Source organism: Emys orbicularis, chromosome 24 (genome assembly GCF_028017835.1).
Source record: "Emys orbicularis isolate rEmyOrb1 chromosome 24, rEmyOrb1.hap1, whole genome shotgun sequence".
NCBI classification, from domain to species: domain Eukaryota; kingdom Metazoa; phylum Chordata; order Testudines; family Emydidae; genus Emys; species Emys orbicularis.
The window spans coordinates 3165069-3192893 of NC_088706.1; the positions used below are offsets into that span (position 1 = coordinate 3165069).

Consider the following 27825-nt stretch of genomic DNA (forward strand, 5'->3'; position numbering starts at 1 on the left):
CCATCATATCTGGCCAAAGCACTCTTACTGAAGGAAAATCAGGACTCAGAAACCATCCTCAAACCACTCATCACAAAAAGGGGCAGCTTCCTCCAGGACAAAACTGACTTCCTCCACAACATTAACAACTTCTCTCAGAACACCATCCCTGCCATCAGGGATGTCACTTTCCTATACACCAACATCCCTCAAAATGACAGCATACCTGCCTGCCTCAAATATTTCCAAGACAATGGACAACACGCAGCTATCCACCCCAAACACATCGCCAAACTCATCTATTTCATCCTCATCGATAACAATTTTACATTCAACAACACACACTTTGTCCAAACCATGGGAACAGTTCTGGGTACCAGGATGACTCCACAATATGCCAACCTCTTCATGGCCAACCTTGAAGAATAATTTCTGGACAAATGCACCACAAAACCAACGATATACCTAATACACATCAATATTTTTGTCCTCTGGACAGAAACTCCCTCATAGATTTTTCACCACAACTTCAACCACCACCACCCATCCATCAATCTCTCCCTGGGACACTCCCACATGATCATCAACTTTCTGGACACTACAATCAGCTTCAACAATGGAATCCTACAGAAAACTATGTACTAGAAACTCACGGATCACCACACCTACCTTCATAGATCCAGTAACTACCCAAACACACCAAGAAATCTGTTCTCTACAGCAAGGCACTCTGATACCACAGAATATGCTCAGAGGATCAAGTCCTGGATGTTACGGGTTCGGTCACAGAGATCCCCTTGAACAGTCACCTGATGTGCTGGAATTACCTCTGAGCCCGTTTTCCCTGCCAGTTTGGGACTCCAGAACCCTGCCTTGTTGAGCCAGACATGCCAGCTTGCTGCAACAGACCCAGGTCTGAACCACGCCCCAAGCTGCAGGCTTTAACTGAAAACCGCTCAGCAGGTTACCTCTCTTCAGCACCCAGATCCCAGTGGGATCCAAACCCCAAATAAATCCATTTTACTCTGTATAAAGATTATACAGGGTAAACTCATGAACTGTCCGCCCTCTGTAACACTGATAGAGAGATATGCACAGCTGTTTGCTCCCCCAGGTATTAATCACTTACTGTGGGTTTGTTAATACACAAAAGTGATTTTTTCAAGTATAAAAAGTAGGATTTAAGTGGTTTCAAGTAATAACAGACAGAACAAAGTAAGTTACCAAGCAAAATAAAACAAAATATGCAAGTCTAAGCCTAATACATTTAAGAAACTAAATACAGGTAAATCTCACCCTCAGAGATGTTCCAATAAGCTTCTTTCACAGACTAGACTCCTTCTTAGTCTGGGCCCAATCCTTTCCCCTGGTGCAGTCCTTGTTAGTTCCAGCTCAGGTGGTAACTAGGGGATTTCTCATGACTGGCAGCCACCTTTGTTCTGTTCCACCCCCTTTTATATCTTTGGCACAAGGCGGGAATCCTTTGTCTCTCTCTGGGTTCCCACCCTTCCTTCTAAATGGAAAAGCACCCGGTTTAAGATGGATTCCAGTATCATGTGACACGTTCACATGTCCTGTGAGACTTCATTACCCACTGGCTGGCACAAGATATACAGGAAGGCTTACAAGTAAACAGAGCCATTTACAACCAATTGTCCTAGCTAATGGGAGCCATCAAGATTCCAAATCACCATTTAGGGCCCACACTTTGCACAGTTACAATAGGACTTCAGAGTAATACTTCATATTTCTAGCTTCAGATACAAGAATGATACATTCATACAAATAGGATGAACACACTCAGTAGATAAGCTTTGTAATGATACCCTACAAGAGACCTTTTGCATAAAGCATATCCCAGTTACATTATATTTACACTCATAAGGATATTTCCATAAACATATGGAGTGCAACGTCACACTGGATACATACCTTAACACACTTAAAACCGTCTTCACCACACAAAGGACACTCCACCAGGGAGTAGACTGAATCATGGAACAGGCCACCCAAATACCCCAAGAGAACCTGCTTCAATATGGAAATAAAACCCGCTCCAACCGCATACCCCTAGTTATCACCCACCACCCCATACTGAAACCCATATGGGGTAACAAACAACTACAACCTATACTTAATGGGGACCCCATCCTAAAAAAATAATCTGTCTTGAACTCCTTCTCGCCTTCAAACAACCCTCAAACCTCTCCAAGCTCATCATCAGAAGTAAGCTCCCCATAGACAAGGATACACCGACTCGAAGGAGCACCAGACCCTGCCAGAACAACATATGCAACCCGCAGACATCTTCATTGCTACAATCAACATTGCTACATATCAACATTGTTACAATGATTAACAAATCTGTAAGGTGCTCAGGCATCAGAATAACAGGTACAGTATACCTACGTTGATTTAGTAAGTTATAGGGACAACAAAATTTTAGTGGGGAATTCAAATGATTAAATTTAAATAGGAAAAATTAGCACCGTTTGATATTAATGCTCAAGTGTCTGTCACCAAAGCACAAAGAGAACTTTCACCCATCAGCTGCAAAAGCCAATAAGGAAAAACCTTCTCAACCCTTTTGACAGGAAAATGCTTTGTAGTAAGTGGCAAAACTCTTTATTAAAACAGAGTTACAGTTGTCTGGTGATGCCTCATGCCCTTGCAGAATGTTGAGTTCAGAAAAACTCAAACTTCTGAAAACCAGGAAGTACAGACAAAAGCCCACACTCACTTTAGTTTTCCCCCTGAAGCTGGCAATAATAGCTACTGGGAATTATCTAGATGCACTCCAAATGCATTCACTGTGCCAGGTATAGCTGCACTAAATGGGGGGAAAAGTAAGTTGGAGCAGCTTGGACGAGCTGTGATTGTGATATAAGATCTGGGGAAGTGCACGTGTACCTTGAGGTGCCAGTCTGCATTATGTCAATATAGGATTGTGTACGTTGTGTCAATAGCAAGGCACCCTTACCATGAGTACTGTCAGTAGTGAGGTGGGATATGAGAACCGGCTGTGGATTTACTGATGGACTGGGGTTTAGGCTCTATCTTATGTACAAGTGTAAAGAGGCCATGAAAGGATATGAAGTGGTTGTTAAATTTTACAAGTGTAGTATTCTGTTGGGAGAGTAGGCTCGGTGTTTGAGCATACAGCAAGCACAGGTAGCTACTATCATTACAGTGAAAAGGCAGCATGGGAGTGTGCATGTTGTGGGTGTATTGAGGCATCACCCAAAGAGGGCAGCATCACCAAAGAGGACAGAATTCAGGTTGTGTGGGCATTTACCTTAACTCTGCTTCCTGGCTTTCAAAGCTTTGAGTTTTACAATCTTTAACTCTGCATTAATAAAGGCTTTTCCCATTTAATTTCCTAGTATTATTAAACAGAAAAAAAGTTTGTTGGTAGGAGCTAGCGGTCATTTTTAGACAGTTGAAGTTTTCACCTAGGTTTGCAGCTGATATGCTACTGTGGGTAATAATCAAAAGACCGAGCTTTTATATAGTACTTTTCATCACTACGTCTCAAACATCTTTACATCATTATTCCCATTTTACAGATGGGGAAACTGAGGCACAGAGCGGTAAAGTGACTTGCACAAGGTCACCAAGCAGGCCAGTGGCAGAGCTAGGAATAGTCCCAGTGCAGGAGCCTTTCCTCTATGCCACATGGTTACTATGCGATTCCTCAGTTCTCCTCCCCGCTTTTGTACATATTGTTGCAGTGGAATGAAGACAATGGTCCATGCTTTGAAACGTTTCCAATGTGTAGCTGCTAACAGGGCTGGGGAGAGAAATGTCATCCACGGTCTATGTCCCAAAACCTTAGATGACTGTTACAGTAACTTTAAGCATGTGTGAGAAGACTGGTGTGTCTCTTCTTCACCCCCTGCCTCACCACTCCCCCCAATATGTAGCCCCCTCCCAATATGTAGCCCCCCTCATGCCAACACTTTCAGCTCCCCATCCCCATCATATTAAGTCAGTAGTTAACACTAAAATCCATGAATATGTAAGAAGTTGCTTCTTACTGTCTCCTGCCCTAAGCGGCTGCATACACATATAGGCAGCGGCATAGTGGAAGGCCGCATGCTACCTTGGTTACGTAGCCTAAACTGCATTCCTCGCTTCCACTTCTTACCTTCAGCTGAGACTCCTGCTGCAGCCAGGCTTCCCCAACCATACCCCAGATCCACCCAGTCCGCCCCTCCCACACACTCGGACAGCTTCCCCGCCCCTCACCCCCCGCATTACCTCCAGCCCCGGTAGCATCACACCTCCCACCCCAGATCCCAGTCACATGGGGGGGGGGCACAAAAAGAAGCTCAGACACCCCAAGAGGAGCAAGGTCCTCCAGATCCTAGAATACACAGCAGGCAGGGAGAGGGACTCAGTCCCCCACAGAAATGTAGGGCTCCCCCAAATCCCAGCATACATACAAAAGGGCTCTCAGCCCTGTGACCCTAAGCACCCTGTATTCACATGCTTCTGTAATGATATGTGTACAAACTATGCCTTGTGTGGTATTATTTGAAAACTAATAACATTGGTGATTAATATAATTAAAAATGTATGTATTGACACTGAGTAATTATGAATACTCAGTTACATTATGCTTTGAAGTCTGTATTTGGACAAAGTAGAAACAGGTCTACCCAGGACTTGAATACAAATGAAGCAGGGAGACCAGTGACAATGGAATTGCAATTTACATATGCAGTAAACAAAACCATCAAAGCTCACAAGGTGGTTCGGGAGTTAGCATGTCTGGATCATAAAGAATGCCTGGTCCTCGGGCAGAGACGATGACGGTATGTTACATAAAAGGTAAACAAAGCCATCTAGCTAACGGGAAGAGGTAACAAGTCAACTAGCTATGGCAGTCGTTCTCAACCAGGGGTACATGTACCCCTGGGGGTACATCAACTCATCTAAATATTTGCCAAGTTTTACAACAGGCTACATAAAAAGGACTAGCAAAGTCTGTACAAACTAAAATTTCATACAGACAATGACTTGTTTATACTGCTCTATATCCCAGCCACAGAAAAATTTAAGTACAATATTTATATTCCAATTGATTTATTTTATAATTATGTGGTAAAAATGAGAAAGCAAGCAATTTTTCAGTAATAGTGTACTGTGACACTTCCGTATTTTTAGAACTGATTTTGTAAGCAAGTAGTTTTTAAGTTAGGTGAAATGGGGTAAGCAAGATAAATCAGACTGCTGAAAAGGTACGGTAGTCTGAAAAGGTTGAGAGCCATTGACCTATGGGGGATGGAGACTGCACCCCCAGGAAGCCTCCCTGCTTCTTGAAGCATGGTCAATGAACTTTAAGAGATATGCTTTTCTACGATTTACCGCACTATAAAAAGAGAGGCAGTCAACCCCTAAGGTATCTTTCATCTACGATGCCAAGGGAAAACCTTCCCTACCATTCTTTTTCCTCCTCATAATACCCCATCCCTCACAGCAGACCCAAACCCCTCTTCCCCTATTACCACCTACTCTTGGACCCCTAATCACCTCTGCCCTCTCGAACAGTCACATGTGCAAGTTACTTTCTTTTCAAAAATAGTTTCAGTGCCTTCTGAATATTTTGTTGTACTAAGATTACATTTCTCTGAAACAATAATAATTAAAAGAAAACTTGACAGATGAACTTTAGCAATATGCCTCCCAACCTTTTCCAGATTTCTGCCCCAGGTGAAACTTGAACTGAGTGACACTGACTCAGTGGGTAGGTTAAGAGGACTACTGCGGCAGTTCCCAAACTGGGGGTCGGTCACATTTTGCTCCGAACACAGCGATCTCGTGGTCACAATGAACGGAGAATGCTTTACAAAATGGCATCCCCTGCACAACTTGACCTCACACACACCATAAGTACGAGGTCACACTCTGCAGAGGACGCACTTTTGTAGCGAAAAATGGCATCCTCCATGTTGTCTGGGATCCTGGGAGAAAATAATTAATTAAAATGGGGTTGTGCTGGCAAAGAGTTTGGGACCCCCTGAAATTTGGGAAATTTTGAAGACTTACAATCCTGTTAACTTCTCTGTGCATGTTCAGTGCAATCTATTAGGAGTGAGACTAAGTACATGAGGCAGGCAACAAGCCTCACAGGAGAAGAAAAATCTTTTCCAAACAACATTTTAATTTGATTTTCCCTAGAGGGCTGGTGGGTGCCATGCAATCTGTTAGGGTAACCTTTGAGCAGTAGCAGCTCTGGTGTGATAATCTGAGCCTTGGTTTTATCTCTATCCGTGAGCAAAAAAGTTGCTAGAATCTCTCAACTTTTTTTCAAGTGTGTGTGTGGGGGGGGGAGAGAGTTGGGGGAGGAAGGAGGGCTGTATCTCAGGAACCCCTTGGTCAAATAGCCCCAAACTGGCTCACTAACAGAACCCCCACTGCCATGAGGCACACCAAATTCAAGGCAATCTGAGTAACCATGGAGGAGATTTTAAAGCACTCAGAAGAGTTGAGCTTTAAACAGAAAGTTGGTCTTAACCTTAACAGTTTGGCCCAAGAGAATGCTGCGTGCCAGAAGACTGGAAAGGGAAACCTTCAGAGCATAAGTTGTTACACACTGAATTCAGTACAAACAGAGGTGTATAATAATACACATTATGTAGAAGTAGTTGTCTGTAAAGAATACCACATAGAAACTGGAGAATTGGTGCCCTCATTGCGCTATAACCATAAAGGAAGACTTGATCCCTTACTTTAAGAGTTTTCAGCTAGATTAAGACAAGCAATGAGCGAAAGTAACAAACAATAGGCGGGAATGGGAGAAACAATAAGATTACGGAGTCATACGGGTCAATATACACAACTGGATTCTACAAGCTTTTTGCTAAGCCTCTATTTTCTTTCACAATGTTTTTTTTGAAGAATTTAATTGCATATAAATATCAGATACTAATAGTTTCACTTTTAAGTTATTACATAAAACTGTTTTGTATTCCACAGTTAAACACACCTAAGATATTTACATACATTGATGCTTGGGAGTTAAGTTTGTATGGAAACGACTTGTTTTGAATTTTTGAACTTTTTATAACTTGAAAAGAAATGTATTTGTTGAAAGCTGTGTTTTGGAGGTTAGAGTTAAACTTTTAATTGGATGTCTAACGTGACGTTTCATGTGACTATTTTTTAGAGAATAAATGAATTTTTTCTACATTACCCTGATGGACTGTTTCCATATTTCAATGCTGAGTGGCGTGGAGAGGCAGGAAGCAGAATGGCTCGAAGATGCTGCAGCTCATGCCTCCTGAGGAGGGGCGTACATGTGCAGGTAAGGGGATAATGGACAGACTGAAGACATTTAAGAGATAAATTAGAAAGTAGGGAACTGAGTAAATGAGAGAGAAAAACAGATGAAAAGGTAAAGAATAACAAGGAAAGAAAGATAAAAGTACTGGTGGGCAGAGGTAAAGTACCTCTGGTGGTAAATAAAACAGTGCAGGAAGAAATAAACCACGTAATGAAATGTGGAACAAAGCCAAGAAGTTATAAAGCAGAAGAAATACAGTATGCTACACTTTATAAAATGTATTAATTAGAAAGCTAATCAACAATCTATGACTAAAAACCGTGCACAAATAGTACACCATCAATTACATTCCTTAAAACACTGAGCACAAATATTTTTCACTTTTGGTAGTAGGCTTGTGTGTATGCATGTTACCGTCTTTAGATCAAGGATATTCAGACTGAGGCTCGCAAGCGGCTCTTTAATGCGTCTCCTGTGGCTCTTTGAAGCACATGATATCAAAACACTGTGTGATTTAATTATTAACCAATCCAAGTTATTAGCCAATCAGGATGCTGTAGTTAATAAAATTGTAGTTAATAAAATAATACTTGGGTAGTCATTTTGTTGTTAGTATATAACACTAAGTATTTCCCCTCTCATACTGTTTAAATATAAATATATAGTACTATAGTCAACGAAACAATGAATTCACACTGCTGTGGCTCTTTGGGTAATGTTGATCACTAATTTGGCTCTTAAATCACTGAGATCTGAGTATCACTGCTTTAGATCATATTCCCCTCATCCCAGAAACCCAGCCTCATTCAGTGCACAGAATGGACAAAACTCAAAATTCTCTATTTCTTTATCATCTTTTCAGTTTGTGGTCTCACACATTCTTTACTACAGACAGACCAAACTCTGCTCTGAATATGGAACTTACTTTCTTCACAGGCTTTTCAGTGACATTCATCAGTGCAGTGCCAGCACCTCACAGACATGAATTTGTCTTTACAACACCCTTAAAAGGAAGGGAAGTCATCCCCTTTTCACAGATGGGAAACTGAGGCACAGACTTTGAGGTCAACATTTGTATAGGTGTCCACTAATTTTGGATGCATCACTAACCAAACATTTAACCTGAGACATCTGGGGCCTGATTTTTCCAAAGCACTGAACACCTGCAGCTTCCTTTAACTTCAACCAGAATAGAAAGCGCACCATCCGAAAGTCAGACCTTAAGTATTTCAAGACACCCAAAATACAAGCAACACTTTGGGTATATCTGCACAGAGATACAAGCCCTGCGGCAAAGCTGTGGCTCGCTCAGGTCAGCTGACTAGAGCTCCCAGGGCTGAGGCTACAGGGCTAAAAATTGCTGTGTAGACATTTGGGCTCGGGCTGGAGCCCAAGCTCCGGGACTCTCCACCCTCGCAGGGTCCCAGAGCTTGAGCTCCAACCCAACACCAAAATGTCTACATAGCAATTTTTCAGTCCCAAAGCCTGAGCCCCATAAGCCTGAGTCAGCTGACCTGAGCCAGCTGTGGGGGGTTTTATCTCCATGTAGATATACCCAGAGTTTCCAACTCTAACATTCTGATTTGATGTTAAATATGAAGTTTATAGCAAAGCCAGGGACAAAACCCAGTTCTGCTGGGTCTAAATCTAGTGCCTTACTGACAAGATCATCATTCCTCATTTACCATATACCTGTCAAGTTCTGCAGTGAATGAGGCAGGGGTCCTATGACCTAATTATACAAAACTCTTAATTCAGTCAACTGCGTGATCTGAATGAGTAAGAGATCCTGAGGGGAAAAAGTAGTATGTGAAAATGTAATTAAAGTTGATTATGCACAGGCCCAAGGAGCTGAATTACAGCCACAGAGGCAACTTTAATTCTGGCATTTTCTAACTTTTGGGTGCTTGACTTTGCCACCTTAATGCTATTTTAATCTAAATTTTTGTACAAAATATCTTTATTATTATTTTCAACTGAGGGCTGGTCTACACTTAAAACACTGCAACTGTGCTGCTGCAGCGCCTCAGTGAAGATTCTACCTATGCCGACAGAAGATCTTTCTGGGGATTAGAAAGTACCAGAATTAAAACCTTGGTTCTGGGGTTCAGAGGTACTTGTTCTATAGCCCCTGTGCTAACAATAGCCTGTACTTCCTCTGTTAATAGTCTCTCATGGGAAGAGTCCCCACAAGGGAGGAGACGGTGGTGCTACATAGTGATTGGATAAAAGAAGGGCTTTGAATTAGACATTATACCCTTCCTTTACTCGGTCTAAAACCCATCTGTCCATAACTGTTTGGTTGGTAGCTATGTGCATGTTTAAGGATGCAAAAGAAAACTATTTCCTGCCCAGGGAATCTAAGCCCCCCCCCTCCCCCCCTTTATCCATGGGGGTGGAAGATTGAAAACCTGACCTAGAGACTTTTGCAGTACTGCTACTATAACCAAAGAGCTTGGCTGAGGGTGCAAATTAAAACAAGAAAATCGCTCCTGTGGGATTTGATATAAATTTGTCCATCTTTTACAGACTGGTTGACACAAATGAAATAGTACAAATGTGTGACATTAGAAGAGAACTTAAGAGAGAGACAAGAACAGCACTGAGGGAGCTGATAAATACAGAGCGATTGGCAGAAAAATCAAGAAAGGAATGAAGGTGGCCAAGGAGATATGGATTGAAATACAATGCTCTAAAATTGAAGAGTGTATCAATAATAAAAATAGCAAATGAGCCTTCCAGGCTGTAAAAGATCTGACTAAGGAAAGATGGACCAAAGCTAACGCAATTCAAAACAAAGAAGGGAACAGTCTTACAGAAGAAAGGGACATCATCAATAGGTGGACAAACCACCAGACAAACGGAGATCCTAGTGTCTTAGACAGCCCAGATTCAATAGAGGAGAATGACTTTCCAATACTACATGAAGGAGTGGAGACAGCTGTGAAATCACTCAAGAACGGAAAGGCTACAGGTATTGATGACATCCCAGATGAATTGATGAAATTCAGAGGAGAAATAGTAATACATGTATTCACCAAGATCTGGCACACCGGTGAGTGGCCCTCCACATGGAGGGTCACTAATCACTCTGCCAAAGGAAGGCAGCCTGCAAACGTATCAAAATTGCTGGACCATAAGCTTAATTAGCCATCCAAGCAAAGTGATGTTGAAAGTCATATTGAACAGATCGAAGCCGCAAGCGGAGAATATCATTGCTGAAGAACACGCTGGCTTTCATGCTGGAAGAAGTACCACAGAACAGATTTTCAATCTTCGTGTTCCATGTGAGAAGTATTTACAACACCAGCAGGAGATCTACCATGTCTTTGTTGACTTCAAGAAGGCATTTGACAGAGTGTGGCATGAAGCTCTCTGGGCAACCAGGAAGAAGTACAATGTTGGTCGTAAGCTTATTCTTACCATTAAACAACTGTATGCCAAGGCCAGCAGTGCAGTTCTCGTCAATGGCACAATAGGAGAGCGGTTTCACACCACTGTTAGAGTCCAACAAGGCTGCCTTCTTTCGTTCACACTGTTCAACATCTACTTGGAGCCCATAATGACTGATGCCCTAGAAGATCACATAGGCACAGTCAGCGTTGGGGGGCGAACAATCTCAAATCTTCGGTTCTTTGATGACATTGACAGCCTGGCAGGCAGCGAAGATGAACTTGCCAACCTTGTGAAACGACTGGATGAAACCTCTGCAAAATACAGCATGGAAATCAGTGCAGAGAAAACCAAGCTGATGACAAACAAACGTGATAGGATCAGATCACATATCACTGTCAGTGGACAAGAGCTGGAGAAGGTGAAACAGATTAAGTATTTGGGGGCAATCATCACTGATGAAGGATCTATGGCAGAAATTCGGGCAAGAACTGTGCAAACAGCAGCAGTGACAAAGCTAAAGCCAATCTGGAGGAATAAGAACATCTCCCTGGAATCCAAACTGAAACTGCTGCATGCATTGGTCATCTCCATTTTTCTGTGCGTGCGAGAAAGACTCTTACAGCAGAACTTGGAACCGAAAATACAGGTAGTAGAGATGAGATACTTCCATAAAATCCTGGGCATCTCCTACTTCGACCACGTCACTAATGAAGAGGTCCGCAACATCATCACCTAATGCACTGGGTCATATGAAGACCTCCTGACAACCGTGAAGAAGCGCAAGCTGAAGTGGTATGGCCATGTAACAAGATCATCTGGCCTATCCAAGATCATCCTCCAAGGGACAGTACAGGGGAAGAGAAGAAGAGGTAGACAGAAGAAGAGATGGACTGACAACATAAAAGAGTGGACAGGAACGGACTTCGCAGAGACTCAAGCACTGACACACAATCATCGGGATGGAGACAATTGGTTGATTGCTCATGAATGATGGTGCTCCAATGACCAATGCGGTTATGGGAGTGATGATGATGACGATGACTATGACAACGACACCACAAAGATGGTTTGGACCAAAGGGATTTTGACAGTTGCTGTAGCCCTTCTAATATAGGTAAGGAGACTTTAGTTTTTTGATATTATGGGATCTACCACCAAGGCTAGATACGAGGTCTCCTCCAAAGCTGCCATCGTATCAAACAATTCAATTTCATGAATTGCATCCTCAGATGGAAATGGTGTTGCTATGTTGACGCTGTAATCAGGAGATGAGACACTCTGCATCCCTGCGACATCATGTTGAAAGTCATCCTGTGGAGGTCCCTCTGGGTAATCCTCTTCTGAGAATATCTCCTGTTCTGAGGACACTCAAAAAAGAACCTTCAGATTTACACTACAGGCCTCTACCACCTGCGCTATGGAACGCTGTTAAAAAGAGTAGCAGTTGTAGGATAGGTTTCAGAGTGGTAGCCGTGTTAGTCTGTGTCAGCAAAAACAACGAGGAATCCTTGTGGCACCTTAGAGACTAACAAATTTATTTGGGCATAAGCTTTTGTGGGCTAGAACCCACTTCATCAGATGCATGAAGTGAAAAATACAGGAGCAAGTATAAATACATGAAAGGATGAGGGTTGCTTTACCAAGTGTGAGGTCAGTCTAATGAGATAAATCAATTAACATCAGGATACCAAGGGAGGAAAAACAACTTTTGAAGTGGTAAGAGAGTGGCCCATTACAGACAGTTGACAAGAAGGTGTGAGTAACAGTAGGGAGAAATTAGTATTGGGGAAATTAAGTTTAGGTTTTGTAATGACCCAACCACTCCCAGTCTTTATTCAGGCCTAATCTGATGGCATCCAGTTTGCAAATTAATTCCAGTTCTGCAGCTTCAAGTTGGAGTCTGTTTTTGAAGTTTTTTTGTTGAAGAATTGCCACTTTGAGATCTGTTATTGAGTGACCAGAGAGATTGAAGTGTTCTCCTACTGGTTTTTGAATGTTATGATTCCTGATGTCAGATTTGTGTCCATATATTCTTTTGCGTAGAGACTGTCCTGTTTGGCTAATATACATGGCAGAGGGGCACTGCTGGCACATGATGGCATATATCACATTGGTAGATGTGCAGGTGAACGAGCCCCGGATGGTGTGGCTGATGTGGTTAGGTCCTATGATGGTGTCCCTCGAATAGATATGTGGACAGAGATGGCACCGGGGTTTGTAGCAGGGTTTGGTTCCTGGGTTGGTGTTTTTGTTGTCTGGTGTGTTGTTACTGGTGAGTATTTGCTTCAGGCTGGGGGGCTGCCTGTAGGTGAAGACTGGTCTGTCTCCCAAGGTCTGTGAGAGTGAGGGATCGTCCTTCAGGATAGGTTGTAGATCCTTGATGATGCGCTGGAGAGGTTTTAGTTGGGGGCTGTAGGTAACAGCTAGTGGCGTATTGTTACTTTATTTGTTGGGCCTGTCTTGTAGTAGGTGACTTCTCAGCTCATGTGTACCCTTCTGGCTCTGTCAATCTGTTTCTTCACTTCACCAGGAGGGTATTGCAGTTTTAAGAACACTTGATAGAGATTCCGTAGGTGTTTGTCTCTGTCTGAAGGATCGGAGCAAATGCGGTTGTATCTTAGAGCTTGGCTGTAGACCAGGGGTCGGCAACCTCTGGCACACAGCTCGCCAGGGTAAGCACCCTGGTGGGCCGGGCCAGGCCAGTTTGTTTACCTGCTGCATCGGCAGGTTCGGCCAACCGCAGCTCCCACTGGCCGCGGTTCGCCGTTCCCAGGCCAATGGGGGCGGCAGGAAGCCGCAGCCAGCACATCCCTCGGCTGCGCCGCTTCCCGCAGCCCCCATTGGCCTGGGACGGCGAACCACAGCCAGTGGGAGCCGCGATCAGCCGAACCTGCCGACGCGGCAGGTAAACTGACCCAGCCCACCAGGGTGCTTACCCTGGCGAGCCGCGTGCCAGAGGTTGCCGACCCCTGCTGTAGACAACGGATCGTGTGATGTGGTCTGGATGAAAGCTGGAGACGTGTAGGATACTATCTCTGTGGACCATCCACTAGCAGGAACTTGAGACATTTTGCTAGACAGAAGTAGAATCCTGAGAATCAGGATTTCTAGGCTCTACTCCTAGCTCTGGGAAGGGAATGTGGTCTGTTGGTTATGAGCCAAAGTTTCAGTCCATTCACTAGCGGCTATTTGTTAATGATGCTTTGCATTTATGCTTTCCTCTGTGGGCAAAGAATTTTGTGAAGGTAAGTATACTGGTGTAGCCCCATTTTACAAAAAGCATAGCCTAGGACATAGATTTGGCATATTCATTTTGAGTTAGTGTGGCAAAATTGATTAAATTTAGCTCCGCTAAATTACAGATGTGGGTTCTCTGCCAGAGCTGTCCCTGTGTAACCTCGATCTCAGTTACCTTGTCTGTAAAATGTCACACTCACTAATACTTGCCTCCCTTGCTCTCAACATCAGTTAGTGGAAGGGGAAAGATGAACTCATAGCCTACCAATGCCCACCCAAGCATATTTTGATGCAAGCAACCCATCTTACTGTATCTTGTCTCAAACTCCAACTCTGTGCATATCATATGCAGGAGGCTTAACAGACGTGGCAGCATGTGTAGTGCAGCTGGAATTTAGTAAATTAAGGAATGAGTTACGACAAAGATCTCTGTGCCTTTAAAAATGGCATGTTTTTTCACAGTCAAATCTGGGTGAAATTTGAGGGTACAATGGAAGGAAGTTGGACTTGGGCTTTACCCAAGCCAAACACAGAGTTCCTAGTCCAGACTAGGAAGTTGGCTCATGATGTTAAAAATGTTTGGAAATTTAATATTGGCCAAACTATTTTTCCTTAACCATTTTTATTAAATTATATATATATATATATATATATATATATATATATATATATATATATTCCCCCCCCCCAAGTCTGACTTGTGGTAGATGTCAAGAATGGAAAATCTCCAACCAAATGGTTAGTTTGACAGAGTCATAAGTAACCAAAAAAATAACAGGAGTACTTGTGGCACCTTAGAGACTAACAAATTTATTAGAGCATAAGCTTTCGTGGGCTACAACCCACTTCTTCGGATGCATATATGCATCCGAAGAAGTGGGTTGTAGCCCACGAAAGCTTATGCTCTAATAAATTTGTTAGTCTCTAAGGTGCCACAAGTACTCCTGTTATTTTTGCGGATACAGACTAACACGGCTGCTACTCTGAAATAAGTAACCAAAGAGGATTCTATCAAGTTTTATTCTTGCAAAAGGGCATTTGGCAAATTGTCTAGGAATCCTAGAGACTGTAGTATAGTACATATGGTTTAAATATAAACTAGCTGCAATGCTTGTCTCCCTTGGATGAATGAGAGCAGCAAGCGGTCAGAATTCAGAGGCAGATAAAATTGTTATGGGAACTTCAATCTGCTTGTGTTTTTAAAGACTTGGACTGTCTAAGGTTCTGCCTGTTCTCCTTATGTCACGGAGATACATGTACAACCTTATTGCAATCATGGTGTTTGTCCAGGAGTTGTCTAATTTCAAAGAGGCTAACAAGTATTAAAAAGGTCACTTATTCCGTCATTGAGAGCGATACATTCCACAACAAATGTAGAAAATTCATTACCTCATACAGTACACAGTTGCGTTACCATCTTAGTGCACTCCTTGCTAGAGCTTCAACATTTCCTAAATCAGTAGGTGAAAACTTTCAACCCAGTGCATTCAGCTCCAGGCTTTATTATCCCTTTAGTGTTCTAAATAATCTTTCAGCCCATTTCATTCAAGTCTGCAACTTAAATCCAGGCATTTCAGTACCAGTGAAGTAAAGCCCGCAGTCCAGCAAGATCATCAAGAACAGTGTTAAGAAAGCTCTTCCCAGTTTCTATATAAAGAAAGAATCAGGGAAAAAACATCTTATTTTTGAGGTCAAGCTTTATCACTATGGCACAATAGGTTATGTATTAAGGGCTTGAATCCTGTGGGGAACCCAGGGGTAAGAGACTGGCAAAGTCATCACAGGCATTGGTACCCAGCCTCTGACTCCAGGAGACACCTCATGTATCTCATCAGGATCATCCACTGAGCCACCAGAGGGGTGGGGTGTCTCATACTTCTATTTTATAGCTTCTCCCTACCTGAGGTGTGATTAGTTAGTTCTCAAATTATGAATATTTATTACTTCATCCACCGTGGAAACTTGCTCTCCAGCTCATGGAAAAAAACCTCTGCTACCCAGTAACTACCTGCCCTCGCTTCTGGATGGTTCTGGGCACTTTCAAGTAAATGGCCATGTTCTGTCTCCTTGTAGGTGTATACCGATATAGATACAAACAGAAAGCCATTCATTCATCAGCTGCCTCCCTCTATGTCTGCAAATAAATATAACACTGCAGCGCAAAAGGCATGTGGCTTACACAAGCAGAAGTCCTGGACTGTTAGTTCTTTTGTTTTTCTGTGGGTAGGGGAGTTATGTAATGAAGCAGAAGGACCAGAGTGTGCAAAAAGAAAAAGGAACATTGATGTCAAAGCAGGACACTGTGGAATGAAGGGACAAGGTTCTTCAGAGTGCAGACTATAGTGTCGATTCCAACACTGGGAATTGGCGTGGGGCAAAAAAACCTGCCATCATTGCATGTCTTGAAATGGGAATATTTCACAGGAATTCCTGTACCTTTGGATAGAAGAGAAGCACGCCAAATGTAAACAGTGCAACAAAGAGATGGTTCTCTGAATGAAATCACGTTATGAAAAATGCTCCTCAGATGGCAAGGACTTTGTTCAGACATGTCCACATTGTCTTCAGTCTGGATCAAATGGTTACTAAACTTATTTTTACACCCCTCTTATGGGCTGCTTATCATGCTAGTAAATGGGAACTTAGATTATCATAAATTTGTGTTTTGGGTTGATTTATGCATTTCAAAATGCATTCATATATAATTGGTATGTTAGTTTGTTTTGGGAGTATTTATCAATTACATTTTTACTTACACTGTTGGACTGCTGAAATTATTTTTTATTGCTCAATATAATCGAACGTCCTAAGTAGATATTTCCTGTTTAAAAGTAAAGTTTTATTAGGATTTATTAATTTTAACATTTAAAAATAAATTTCCAAGCTATGTGGTAAATGCAAGAGATGAGGGTTTAAACAGATTTAGATAATCCTTATGATAAAACTGGGCTTAACTTCTCATTTCAACAGTGGTACAAAGAGCTGGAGTAGGAGGAATCTTTCATTTACAAGCTCATTTTCTTAAAGCAGGACACTGAGTAATAACTCAATGTGAGAGTGACTTTTTTTAAAAAAAAAAACACCATTTTGTTTCAGAGTCCAGCTAGGCATAACAAGTTATGAATGTTATCACCTGCAAGATCTACAACTTCAGAGCTATCTGCTGATACCACCAGTAGCACCGCAACTAAAACACACATCCAACAGGAAATCACCTGTATCAAAAAGAGAGACTTCTTCATCATCCAGTAAAACCACAGATGAGTTCATAATCAGGACAAGCAAATTCCAGCAAGTCTCCATAAAGGAAAAGATTGCTCAGTTCATTTATGCAACAAGTTCTCCCTTTTATCTTGTTGAGAACAAACATTTCACAGGCATGGTTCAATCATTACAACTAGGCTATACACTACCCAGCAAAGCAAACGTTGCTGAATACAGCCTACGAGAAGGAAATTGAAGAGTGTGCAAAAAACATTGACAGAAAGTTCATTAATCTGAGTCTTGATGGGTGAAGCAATGTACACAATGATCCAGCAATATGTGACTGTGACAACAGAATATGGGGTTGTCTATCTTATAGAAACTATTTATATATCAGGAATGCCTATACAGCAGAATACTTAAAAGAAGTAGCAGTAAAAGCTATAATAGACTGAACAAAAACTCAAAGTGTCAAGTGAGTAGCTTTGTCACAAACAATGCTCCAAATGTAGCAAAGATGAGAAGAAACCTAGAAGACAATTAAAGGAACCTGAAACTTGTAATATATGGGTGCAATTATCATTTGATACATCTTTTAGCCAAAGACTTAAGTACAACCCCAGGAATAAAAGAAAATGTTGTTGAAATTGCAACATACTTTCGTAACGACCACTTCACTGCAGCTTCACTGAAGGGAGCAAAAGGATCCAACTAATTTTCCCCCAAAGGTGTACAATGGAATTTAGTGGTTGACTGTTTTGAGCTATATTAAGAACTGGTCTATTCTTATGACAATTTATGCAGAAAATTGTGATAAAATAGATGGAACTACCACAGCCAAAGTAGTCAACATCAGGCTAAAAGACATGTAGAGGATAGCTGAATATACTGAAACCTATTTCCATAGCCTGGAACAAACTGCAGACAGATTGCTGCTCTATTGCTGATGCTGTCGAAATTTGGAAAGAACATCAAGAGACACTGAAAAAGCAAATACTCAACAACAAAGTTAAATTACATGCAGTAAAGAAGCAAGCAGATCAAGCACTTATTCCCCTTCATTTTCTTGCCAATATTCTCAACCCAAAAGGTAGATAACTAAGTGATGAATAAGAAGATGCCGCTGCTATGGACATCTAATCACCACCCATCAACCATAATAAATTTCAGGGCTAGAGGTGAACCATTCAAGCAGTACATGTTTGCTGATAATGTTTGAAAGAAAATCACACCACTGAACTGGTGGAAGTCACTAGCTAAGTGTAATGGGGTGTACTCCCCACACCAGCCTGAAAGAGTTGAATTAGCCCAGGTGGGCCCAATCAGCCAATTAAGCTGCAAACTGATATAGGCTGAGTGGGGGGCACTAATTAGAAGGAAGCTCACCAGGAGGCTGGCAACAGAGGGGAGCAGGGAGGAAGCTTGCAGCGTCTCTCCCTGAGGTAAGAGAGACGAAATGGGAGATAGGAACCCCTGAGGAAGGGTTTGTCTAGTAGGCCATTACAGAGGGGTCTGGCTAGGAAGGCTGATGAAGGAGAAGCTTAAAGAAGCATGATAAGAGGTAGTCCAGGGAAAAGAACAGGTCTGTGACTTCACCAACTGTACTGAACAGCTCACTACAGGGCCTTGGACTGGAACCCAGAGTAGAGGGTGAGCCTGGGTTCCCCTACCATGCATTGCAGAGTAGTATTGCTTGGAGCAGTGAACAAAATGAATGCCTGAGTCATTGCTTGACTGACCAGCATAGGTCACTTGCAGGTTTAAACTAGTGTAAATGGTGGATTCCCTGTAACTTGAAGTCTTTAAATCATGATTTGAGGACTTCAGTAACTCAACCAGAGGTTAGGGGTCTATTACAGGAGTGGGTGGGTGAGGTTCTGTGACCTGCAACGTGCAGGAAGTCAGACTAGATGATCATGATGGTTCTTTCTGACCTTAAAGTCTATGAACATAGATTCCACTGCTTATCCCACTCAAGATTATTCACCCATTTGACCTGGAATACAGGTATGGGAGAGAGAACTGGCCACCTCTCCAACTTGGGAGGGTGGGAAGGAGAACATTTTTGCCTCAGTACTTCAAGTAATGGGATGAAAAAAATATAGATCAAGGAAACCCTTCACCTTGATTTGGTAAGAGGAGAAAAATCTACAACCCTTCTCACCAGTTAAAGTGAGGGAGAGAAGAGAGAATGTTGCAGGAGGCCGAGGCCATTGTTCCAAAACAGAAGGGGGGGGGGGTGTGCGCGCACATAGGCATGGCAAGTATTCCTGAGGGAGGACAGTGAAACTGAGTGGAAGTGACATCAGGGTAGAGTGGGTGGCTTAATGCGTGGAGTAGTGCAGAAGGGAGAAGAGGGGACACTGAATGGTCAGAGGGAACATAGTGCAAGTCTAGCTGTTAAACTTTTTTTTGATTCTCAGCAGTAGTGGGAAAGTAGAACAACAGGTCCTCTACTAGCTGTTACACACAACCTCCTGCAGAAATAAAAGCTGCCCCTCAAAACATTTCAGCCAGTTCCTTTGACTGCACAGGATGCAAAACTTTATAAAGAAATGCCAATACAAGTTTAACATAAAAATATGACAGGGATGGAAGAAAATAAAAATAAGACACCTTAAAAAAGTAGCCTCCAAAATCTACACAGAAGGCAAGTGAGAATCCTGGAGGGAATCTTTAATTCTGCTTCTCTAAAGAGAACCTCTTACAAGGCATGTAGTTCTCCCTTCTCTAAAAATATTATCCATGAGTAACACTCTGCAGTTTGTAGGATGTCCCAAAAGGAGCATAAGGGAAAAGAGTGTACCAAAAGAGAGTTGAAGTTCTTTTTTAACATTGAAAGCATTGTTCGAGACTCCATAGCTAGGGATGAGTCAAGTTTTACACTTCAATAGGACTAAACTCCCGGTTCACAGTTTAAAGAATTGTTTCCAAATATGACATAATTAATCTTCAGAGGACAAGTGATTTTTTTTAGGTCATCTTCTGCCTAAAATTTTTCCAGAATAAATAATTAGGTTTTCTTGTTTTGTTTTTTTTAAATTCAACAATTGTTCCCCGTCATTATTTCTGGCCTGAAAGTATGTATACATAAATATTGAAAAAAATAAATTAAAGCATTCAATTATTACTCTGTTCCTATTGTTATGTGCTGAGGCAAATAAACGGGGCATCTCCACTTGATCTCATTCACTCTGGTAAGAGCTTGGAGTAGCTCATTGAAGTCATTGGAGTTAGACCAGTAAGACCAGAATCGGTCTTGATACTCAAACTTCCACCCATAACAGTTTCAACTCAGTGATCACAAACATGAGCAAAGCTTCACTTAATTTTTTGTATCTCTGCAATTGTCATGTTTACATTCATAGAAAGGCAGTTGTCAAAAATCCTACTTAGACATATTCTAAAGGCCATTATTCTTTTGAGGATTTTACCCCTTAAGTTTTGTTCCACAAAGGAAGCACATTTTTGGCATCCGGTTTTGATATTATATTTTAAACGGGTACACAAAGCTTGCATACCAGCCAGTTATGTCAAAAGAATGTTTAATCAATCTTTTAAAATCGAGCAGTACACATATAGAAGTAGTTCCCCATCTTTTAGCATGAATTGGTAGATTCTAGGACTACGCTTGAATAAGAGCCACTGAATTTTGCTCTTCCATTAGATCACTGGCTTGCCCTTCTACTATGCCACCTGAAAGGCATGAATTTGTATTTGTTAAATCTGCTGTTTAAAAAGGAACTACTTGGAGTAAGTCTGCTTACCAGAATTTACATAATGGCTAAGCAGGTGGCAAGCTAGGAACAGTGGTGCAAGTAAAATCCATTTCTTATGGGTTAGGGGGAGTGGGAGGGCACCAGCTAAAAGGGGGCATGTGACCCTCCACGTGATTCCTCCCAGCCCAGGGCCCCCACGCTCTCCCCATCCCACGTTACCGGGGGGGGGTGCGGGGGGGGGGAAGAGGGGAGGCTCTGTCCTCCTCCTGCTGCGCCAGAGACTTTGGAATGGCAGCAGGAAAAGGAGCAGAACATGGGGCCGCTGGGCAGCCCCACGCCAGCAGCTCCTCCAGCAAAGCCCTACTGTCCCCAGCCCCGCCCTCTGCCCTTCCACACCAGAGTGCAGGGCTGGGGGCAGTACAGCCACTTGTGTCAGTCAGGGGTGTGGAAAAAAAAAAAAAAAAAAACCACACACCGACCGACAAAAGTTTTAATGACAAAAAAAAAGGGTAAGCGTGGACAGTGCTTTGTCAGCAGGAGATGCTCTCCCGCCGACAAAGCTACCACCCATCATTGTTGGTGATTTTATTTGGTCGGCAGAAGAGTTCTCCTGCCGACAAACAGCAGCTACACTGAGTGCCTTACAACGGCCAGGCTTTAGCAGCACAGCTGTGCCGCTGCAAGCTGGGGAGTGCAGACAGCCTTACATTGGTTAATAATTGAAGTGTTTTAATATCACATGCTGCAAAGAGCTGCAGGAGACATTAAAGAGCCACTTGTGGCTCACGAGCCTCAGTCTGAGTATCACTGTTCTAGAGCATAGAGGATGAAACCAGAATCCCTCCTGGAGGCAAAAAATCCAAGAAATAAATGTTTTTAATGTGTGGCCAGAGCAACTTTTTAGTCGCTTTGCAAGCATCAGTGATGGAAACATCTGAGACAGACCATGACTGCAGCCCTGCCTTGAACTGTGGAAGTCACGCCATAACCATTTCATTTCAAGAGAGACAGAACACCAAAAAACATTCCAACATCCACTTAGTGAAGATCTTCTTGGGAACAGCATTGGATAACAGACTAAAGCCCTTCGAGAATTTAAAAGTAGAACCAAAGTACAAGAGGACACCACCAGGATGGCCACGGGAACTCTGACAGAGAGAGAAACTCAGCTAAGTCTTCAAGACCACTTTAGGCCCAACAACTGATCCACCATATACCAGATTTTTTTTCAAGGCTGAAGTTCACTACCACCAAGAAAATGACCTCTATAAGAAACTTAACCTCTTGGGACCTGAGAGGTTCAAAAGGTTTCATCAGTTTTGTCATGTACACATTAAAATCTCAAAGGGTCATGCTCTGTGTTAACCCAACGGCTGCAGACACACTGATGTAAAATTTTAACTAATTCATAATTCATGACAGGCAAATAGCCACAAAAGCTATCTAGATGAAATTGGTCATCAGGCTCAGACAGAAGGTAACCAAGTAGAGGTACCAACTTGGATCTGACTGCATCATACCACAATCCCTTACCATCAAAAAGTACGTTCTTCTAGTAGATTTCTTCCAAGGTGGCAGGACACAAGCCACCTGATTAGAGATACCATGTCTGTGAATCTCTACCCTGTCAACAGCTAAGCTGTCAGTGAGAAGGTTCCCACAACGAGATAAAGCAAGGGTATCCTAGATCAGTGGTTCTAAACCAGGGGTCCGGGACCACCTGAGGGACCGTAAACAGGTTTCAGGGGGTCCACCAAGCAGGGTCAGTATTACACTCACTGAAGCCCCACTGCATGGGGCTGAAGCCCAGGGTCCTGAGCCCCGCCACCTGGGGCTGAAGCTAAAGCATGAGCAATGTAGCTTCACAAGGGATCTTGTGGCATGGGGTCCCAGGTAATTGCTCTGCTTGCTACCCCTTAATGCCGGCCCTGGCTTTTACATGCAGAAAACCAGTTATTGTGGCACAGGTGGGCCATAGAGTTTTTACGGCATGTTGGGGGAGGCGTGAGTTTCCAGGAAAAAAAAAAAAAAAAAAAAAAAAAAGGTTGAGAACCCCTGTCCTAGATCGGAGACCAGACTCTGCCAAAGCCAAATTTCATCAGGCTACCTACAAAAGAGTTAGGTAGAGTCCTCTGGCTTTGCATATTCACACACTTGTGAAATACATGTCCCCAACCTCATTTCCTTCCAACTACACTTGTTTATGGACACAGGAACCTCAGTGTCTGGTTCGGATTCAAACACCTACATTCTGTTTCTCCCAGTAAGATGGGGCATATTTACTGTGTGCCAGGAAGGATTAAATTTCCTCCAGAATCTTTCCTGTTAATGAGGAGCTCAAGAGCACTCATGTTTGGGGGAGTTAACCTGCAGTCTTGTCCCTATTTTCTAAAAAAAATCTAAGTTTGTAGTCTTATCAAACAGTGCTCAGGATTCTTGAACAGAGGTGACCAGTTCTCTTGAAGGGGGAAGAGGGGGAACAGTGTTCTGGCAGGCTGCTAGTGATAGACTGCAGACTAAGTACTTTAGAACCTTTAGAAAAATCCTTTGTTATTTTCTGCCTGCCGAAAAGGGTCTTAGGACCCTTTGGCTTCTGCTGTTGTTGAGTCAGAATACCCAGTGCAGGGGATACCGGGCTTCTTCCTTTTGAAACCAGCCATCAACATGAACAATTTCCAAGGGAAGCCTTTTCTTTTCCCCCCTTATATGAATGTTTGCCAAATGCTTGGTGCTAGGATGGCGAGTGCAAACCCAATAGCTACAACTTCTAGAATGTTTGAGTCATGCAGCACTTCTATGCCTGCAGCCAAGCAGACATTCATTCATGAGGCAGCACCTCTTGCCACTATATCACCTGCATCAAAAGTAGACTGGATCTGCATCCTCATGAACTAGCCTCATAAGCTCCTGGTATTCCTCTTTGAGAAAAGAGGCTCAATGAGGGTTGAGGCCTTCTTACCAAGCTCCACCTGATCTCTGGTCAAGAAGACTTAGCAGACTATGGCACACAGGTTTACTGGTCTGACTGAAACCACTTTGGAATATATCTCAGTGTCACCATTTAGGATTCTGAGGCACAATACAGTGAACAAAAGTTCTTGTAATGGCCACCTCCATCACCAAGAGCTTGGGGGGGAGGGAGGAGGGGAAATCAGAGACTTAACCAGTGGCATTCTCATGGAGGATGGACTTTGTACAGCTACCTCATCTTGAAGTTAGTCAAAGGATTCACCACACCCTCTCCAGCTAGTCTAAAATAAGGTACCTCACATTTACAGACTGCAGAACCCTGGAGAGATTACAAATCACAATTTGGCTGATTTAGACAGCTACTGTAAGAACTGGAAGTAGGTAGGGTTCTTGCCTGAAGAGTCACAGTCTTGTACAGGCAGAGTCCTCTGGCTCATCACTATCCAAAATACAGTTCCCATCACTCTGACAGTCAATTTACCTTCACTCAAACACCTGGATTTGTTTAGACAACGGAGGGCAGGAGGGCCCTGTAGCACTCCAAGTGCTCTGCTAAGCACCAATGCTAACTGTCCAGAGCCCTCAATGCAACTGTGCCAGAGTTTCCTTTCCTTGGCTTTGGTGCAAAAAGCACTCTGACTGCACTCAGATCTGACATCTGGTAACAGAGGGCAAGATTAATGCCTTAAAACTGGTACTGGCTTCATCGCAGCCTCACAGAACACCCAGAAGTGTTTGGGCAAGACTGAGGAGCACAGAGTGGTTCCCCAAATGCAGAAAGGGCAATCCAAAAAGCTTAAAACAGGAGCTGCCTAGAATACAGGGTTTCAACTGAAACATGCTGGGGAGCTGTTGACTCTTTGCACCTTCACCTCTTATGCGAAGCTTCATGTTATCCAGCAAAGTGAGGCTCAGTATCATATATGACATATAACAAAGCCATTTGAGCGATGAATACTGGTGAGGGAAGGGACTCCTACACTGATACAGGTGGTGCTGGCACCAAGTTCTGATGGGTGAGCTATCATGGCCAACTCGAGTTTCAGCTCCAAGGGTTTACCCTTTTAAGTACACTGGCTGACCTCAGGAGTCTTCCTGGGCTGCCGAAAGGAGAGCTTCAGTCCTCTGCAAAGAGCTCCTCCTGTTTCTTCAGTGCCATGGTGACACTTGCTGACATGTCACCCATGCAAATCACAGAGGTAAACACAACCAACTTGGCCATCTGTACTGGACACTGTTCTACCACACAAGTTTTGAACCTACTGAGCAGTCTTCCTTGGAAGCCACACCTGAAATAAAACAAAAGAGACACTACTGCAAGAAGGGAAGTGCCAGACCAATGAACAATCACCAGAGAGAGACTGATACTGAATCACTGAGGTGCCTAGACTCCAACACTAGTGTGCCAAGAACAACATTACAACCAAGCATGGCTAAAGAAATAAAAACCTCACTCTGGAGTAACTGTGAAGGTCTAAACACTAAGGCTGACAAATCAGGAAAAGCACTCACAGCAAACCCCTCACATATAAAAACATGTCTAAGTGATGCAGAGGTGGTCCTGTGGAAAAATATAATCAGAATTAAATATTTTATCAGAACATATACTCACATGGAGGCAGAATTAAGTTTACAACCATAATTCTGGCATTTACTAACAATTCAGTGCTTGACTCTGTAAGTTTAGTGTTCCTTTAACAGTTTACTTTTAATATGAATTCCCATTTAATTAACATTGCAGCTGTAACAGTTGTTCTACCAAGTTGCAATTATGTCCACTCGGCAGTCTCCAACATACATGAGATTTTGTTTTTCTGCATTTTATTCTTCATCTTATTCCAAAAGAACAACTCTGTCTACCACTTTTGTACGTTGGAAGTATCTGGATATGCCAGACTGATTGACTTCAGCTAAAGCTCATCTTTCCTTTCACAAATTATTCAAAGCCTACAGAAGTTCTCCCTGCTATTTTTAAAACTACTAAGAAGTTTATAGTACAGTTTAAAAAGGGATATCACCTTAGCTAAGTAAAACAACCACAGTTGCTTCTGTAGCCTCTTTCATCACCTGAAAAGACAACTCACACCAGGCCCAAATTCAAGACTTATTTAATGGCCACAACAATCCCCTCCACTGCCTCCGACCCTGATACTACTTTCCTGGGAGGCAATGTGCACATTCTCCACCAGTTGTGATTTTTCCTTCATCCCATCTCTCCCCCTGTGCCCTGGCCTGAATTCCCCCTCATGCACATCCTCTCTTCAGGCCCTCCCATTCCCAAACATATGACCAGGGAGGAGTATAAAAATATTGCTCAGGCATGCAGGAGTGAAATCAGGAAGGCCAAATCACACTTGGAGTTGCAGCTAGCAAGAGATGTTAAGAGTAACAAGAAGGGTTTCTTCAGGTATGTTAGCAACAAGAAGAAAGTCAAGGAAAGTGTGGGCCCCTTACTGAATGAGGGAGGCAACCTAGTGACCGAGGATGTGGAAAAACCTAACGTACTCAATGATTTTTTTGCCTCTGTCTTCACAAACAAGGTCAGCTCCCAGACTGCTGCACTGGGCAGCACAATATGGGGAGAAGGTGACCAGCCCTCTGTGGAGAAAGAAGTGGTTCGGGACTATTTAGAAAAACTGGACGTGCACAAGTCCATGGGGCCGGATGCGCTGCATCCGAGGGTGCTAAAGGAGTTGGCGGATGAGATTGCAGAGCCATTAGCCATTATTTTTGAAAACTCATGGCGATCGGGGGAGGTCCCGGATGACTGGAAAAAGGCTAATGTAGTGCCCATCTTTAAAAAAGGGAAGGAGGAGGATCCGGGGAACTACAGGCCAGTCAGCCTCACCTCAGTCCCTGGAAAAATCATGGAGCAGGTCCTCAAGGAATCAATTATGAAACACTTAGAGGAAAGTGATCAGGAACAGTCAGCATGGATTCACCAAGGGGAAGTCGTGCCTGACTAACCTAATTGCCTTCTATGAGGAGATAACTGGCTCTGTGGATGAGGGGAAAGCAGTGGATGTGTTATTCCTTGACTTTAGCAAAGCTTTTGATACTGTCTCCCACAGTATTCTTCCTGCCAAGTTAAAGAAGTATGGGCTGGATGAATGGACTGTAAGGTGGATAGAAAGCTGGCTAGATCGTCGGGCTCAACGGGTAGTGATCAATGGCTCCATGTCTAGTTGGCAGCCAGTTTCAAGCGGAGTGCCCCAAGGATCGGTCCTGGGGCCGGTTTTGTTTAATATCTTTATTAATGATCTGGAGGATGGTGTGGACTGCACTCTCAGCAAGTTTGCCGATGACACTAAACTAGGAGGCGTGGTAGATACACTAGAGGGTAGGGATCGGATACAGAGGGACCTAGACAAATTAGAGGATTGGGCCAAAAGAAACCTGATGAGGTTCAACAAGGACAAGTGCAGAGTCCTGCACTTAGGACGGAAGAATCCCATGCTCAGCTACAGACTAGGGACCGAATGGCTAGGTAGCAGTTCTGCAGAAAAGGACCTAGGGGTCACAGTGGACGAGAAGCTGGATATGAGTCAACAGTGTGCTCTTGTTGCCAAGAAGGCTAACGGCATTTTGGGCTGTATAAGTAGGGGCATTGCCAGCAGATTGAGGGACGTGATCGTTCCCCTTTATTCGACATTGGTGAGGCCTCATCTGGAGTACTGTGTCCAGTTCTGGGCACCACACTACAAGAAGGATGTGGAAAAATTGGAAAGAGTCCAGCGGAGGGCAACAAAAATGATTAGGGGTCTGGAGCACATGACTTATGAGGAGAGGCTGAGGGAACTGGGATTGTTTAGTCTCCAGAAGAGAAGAATGAGGGGGGATTTGATAGCAGCCTTCAACTACCTGAAGGGGGGTTCCAAAGAGGATGGAACTCGGCTGTTCTCAATGGTGGCAGATGACAGAACAAGGAGCAATGGTCTCAAGTTGCAGTGGGGGAGGTCTAGGTTGGATATTAGGAAACACTATTTCACTAAGAGGGTGGTGAAGCACTGGAATGCGTTACCTAGGGAGGTG

The 27825-nt window shown here is 43.1% G+C and overlaps 1 protein-coding gene across 5 annotated transcripts in view; it reads right to left on the reverse strand.

The window, feature by feature from the left end:
• The window catches only part of ELAVL1 (ELAV like RNA binding protein 1), a 92276-nt gene that overhangs the window by 51392 nt on the left and 13059 nt on the right, over window positions 1-27825 (reverse strand). Inside the window, exon 1 of one of the 5 annotated variants that reach the window (XM_065421972.1) lies at window positions 15290-15345. The exons of the other annotated variants lie outside the window; for them this stretch is intronic. The gene's annotated coding sequence lies outside the window, so the exon portion shown is untranslated. Of the gene's footprint in view, window positions 1-15289; window positions 15346-27825 lie in introns of those variants that run through there. 5 annotated transcript variants of the gene reach the window in all.